The sequence below is a fragment of the Arachis hypogaea genome, chromosome 2 (assembly GCF_003086295.3).
Source record: "Arachis hypogaea cultivar Tifrunner chromosome 2, arahy.Tifrunner.gnm2.J5K5, whole genome shotgun sequence".
Taxonomy (NCBI): Eukaryota; Viridiplantae; Streptophyta; class Magnoliopsida; order Fabales; family Fabaceae; genus Arachis; species Arachis hypogaea.
In genome coordinates, this window is record NC_092037.1 from 47,035,245 (window position 1) to 47,038,802 (window position 3,558).

The 3,558-nt window shown below is 39.3% G+C and overlaps 1 non-coding gene across 1 annotated transcript; it reads left to right on the plus strand.

Moving 5' to 3' along the window:
* The first annotated feature begins 2,708 nt into the window (after positions 1-2,708).
* On the plus strand, positions 2,709-2,812 carry LOC112767862 (small nucleolar RNA R71). The gene has a single exon (XR_003185308.1). It is a non-coding gene; the product is annotated as a small nucleolar RNA R71 (small nucleolar RNA).
* Positions 2,813-3,558: the final 746 nt, after the last annotated feature.

Sequence of the window (3,558 nt, forward strand, 5' to 3'; positions counted from 1 at the left end):
CTGAAGGCTGGGCGTGATGACAAACGCAAAAAATCAAGGGATTCTATTCCAATCTGATTGAGAACCGACAGATGATTAGCCGTGCTGTGACAGAGCATAGGAACATTTTCACTGAGAGGATGGGAGGTAGCCATTGACAACGGTGATGCCCTACATACAGCTTGCCATGGAAAGGAGTAGGAAGGATTGGATAAATGTAATAGAAAAGTAGAGATTCGAGAGGAGCACAGCATCTCCACACGCCTATCTGAAATTCCTACTATTGATTTACATAAGTATTTCTATCCCTTTTTATTTTCTATTTATTATTAATTTTCGAAACCCATAACCATTTAATCTGCCTAACTGAGATTTACAAGGTGACCATAGCTTGCTTCATACCAACAATCTCTGTGGGATCGACCCTTACTCACGTAAGGTATTACTTGGATGACCCAGTACACTTGCTGGTTAAGTTGAACGGAGTTGTGGAAAGAAAAAGCTTCTCTAACAATGCCTGGAACTCTTGTATCACAATTTCGTCCACCAATCATCACATTCATCATGTTGAAGTGCAGCGAATATCTTAGAATAAGAATAAGCTGAATTGAATAGAAAATAGTAGCAATTGCATTAATACTCGAGGTACAGCAGAGCTCCACATCTTAATCTATGGTGTGTAGAAACTCCACCATTGAAAATACATAAGTGATAAAGATGTTCATTGGTTCCATCCCCAGAGAGGGAACCAGGATAACCAAGATGACTAATACAATAGTAAAAAGTTCTATTTATACTAAACTAGTTACTAGGGTTTACAAAAATAAGTCTAAGTGCATAAATCCACTTCCGGGGCCCACTTTGGTGTGTGCTTGGGCTGAGATTGAGCTTTACACGTGCAGAGGCTTCTCTTGGAGTTAAACGCCAAGTTGTAACGTGTTTTTGCCGTTTAACTCTGGTTTGTGACGTGTTTCTGACGTTTTACTCTAGAATGCAGCATGGAGCTGGCGTTGAACACCAGTTTGCGTCGTCTAAACTTGAATAAAGTATGGACTATTATATATTTCTGGAAAGCCCTGAATGTCTACTTTCTAACGCAATTGAGAGCGCGCCATTTAGAGTTCTGTAGCTCCAGAAAATCCATTTCGATTGGAGGGAGGTCAGAATCCAACAACATCAGCAATCCTTTGTCAGCCTCCCATCAGATTTTTGCTCAAGTCGCTCAATTTCAGCCAGAAAATACCTGAAATCACAGAAAAATACACAAACTCATAGTAAAGTCTAGAAATGTGAATTTTTCATAAAAACTAATAAAAACATCCCTAAAAGTAACTAGATCCTACTAAAAACTACCTAAAATAATGCCAAAAAGCGTATAAATTATCCGCTCATCACTCTTCTCTTCACTACATGCATTAGTTGACCCTCCACATTCCTCAAGAGGAAAGCCTTGATTGGATGAGTGTAGGAGAACTAGGCGGTTCACCGCTTCGGCTACGGTTGAACGAATTGCCCTTGTGTCCTTCGAAATCCTTCTTGCTCTTGGAGAAAGGCTTGAAGGACTTGGTGGTCTTGGGTCAAGGGTGGAAAAGCTTCACAATTAGGTAAGAAGGAAGGTTCATTGGTTGGGAAGAAGGTTAGATATGTGGGAGGTAGTGCATGTTGATAAGTATCTTGAGGTGGTGTATAAGAAGGTGTATGATGGTGGTAGTGTGGTGATTAAAATTACGGTGATTGAGGGTTGTGTTGAGGGTAAGGGTCATAGGTATATGGTGGCAGAGGTATATAGTCATAGTGAAATATACCATATCCTTGGTTTGGGCATGCATATTGGGGAGGGTATGGTTAATTGTAATATGGAGGAGGTTGCTCCTCCCAAAATTGTTGCTCCAAACCCATGATGCAATCCACAATTGAAGTTATCAAATTCTACAAAATGATCACAACCAAACTCCAAACCAAGAGGGTGATAACTAATAGAGAAAATAGGAAACAAAAACTAAAGACATCAAGTGACAAAAGAAATAAAATCCTAATTATCAACAAAAGCAAACAAACAACCAAAAAGCATGTATTCACACTATGGACATATTTACAACAACCAAAACATAGCACTCATGACGCTAGCTCCCCGGTAACGGCGCTAAAATTTGATAGAGTGACCAAAAGAATAGGTTTGGATTTTCGCACTAAAGATAGGATTGACGTTGCAAGTATAGTCCAAACCCAACCATTGATCATCAATCAAATTACAATCCTAAAGATGTCACGAATCGAAGCAAATATTAACCGAGAGTATTTTGACTCCATGATGGATTATAGGTGTTTCCATAAGGTTCACCCATGTAATTAACCTTTGCCATTGCAGGGTTCTCAGGATCATAAGCTTCTTCAGAAGCTGCCTCTTTAGTACGTTGGATGCATGTTGCCATCCATTCAGCCTTTGAGAGATCATGTTGACCTGTTGAGTCAACACTTTGTTCTGAGCCAATATGGCATTCAGAGCATCAATTTCAAGAACTCCTTTCTTCTGAGGTATCCCATTATTCACGGAATTCCTCTCAGAAGTGTACATGAATTGGTTGTTTGCAACCATATCAATGAGTTCTTGGGCCTCTTCAGGCGTTTTCTTTAGGTGAATAGATCCACCTACAGAATGGTCCAATGACATTTTCGGAAATTCAGATAGACCATAATAGAATATATCTAATATGGTCCATTCTGAAAACATGTCAGATGGACATCTTTTGGTCAGCTACTTGTATCTTTCCCAAGCTTCATAGAGGGATTCACCATCTTTTTGTTTGAAGGTTTGAACATCCATTCTCAGCTTGCTCAACTTTTGAGGAGGGAAGAATTTATCCAAGAAGGCAGTGACCAGCTTATCCCAGGAGTCCAGGCTATCCTTGGGTTGTGAATCCAACCATATTCTAGCTCTGTCTCTTATAGCAAAAGGGAAAAGCATGAGTCTGTAGACTTCAGGATCAACTCCATTCATTTTTACAGTCTCACAGATCTGCAAGAACTCAATTAAAAACTGATAAGGATCTTCGGATGGAAGTCCATAAAACTTGCAGTTTTGTTGCATTAAGGCAACTAGCTGAGGTTTCAGCTCAAAGGTATTGGCTCTAATGGCAGGAATGGAGATGCTTCTTCCATCAAATTTGGATGTTGGCTTTGTGAAGTCACCAAGCATTCTCCTTGCATTATTATTATTTTCGGCTGCCATCTCCTTCTCTTGTTCTAATGTTTCTGAAAGGTTACCTTTAGATTGTTGTAACTTAGCTTCTCTTAATTTTCTCTTCAGAGTCCTTTCAGGTTCTGGATCTACTTCAACAAGAGTACTTTTGTCCTTGTTCCTGCTCATATGAAAGAGAAGAAAACAAGAAAAGAAGAGGAATCCTCTATGTCACAGTATAGAGATTCCTTTATGTTAGTAGAAGAAGAAAGGGGAGAAGAATATCGAAGAGGGGATTCGGATATTAGGTGGAGAGGGGTGAAGAGAAGTGTTAGTAATTAAATAATTAAATAGAATAAGAAAAGAGAGGGAGAATTTCGAAAACAATTTTGAAAAAGGGG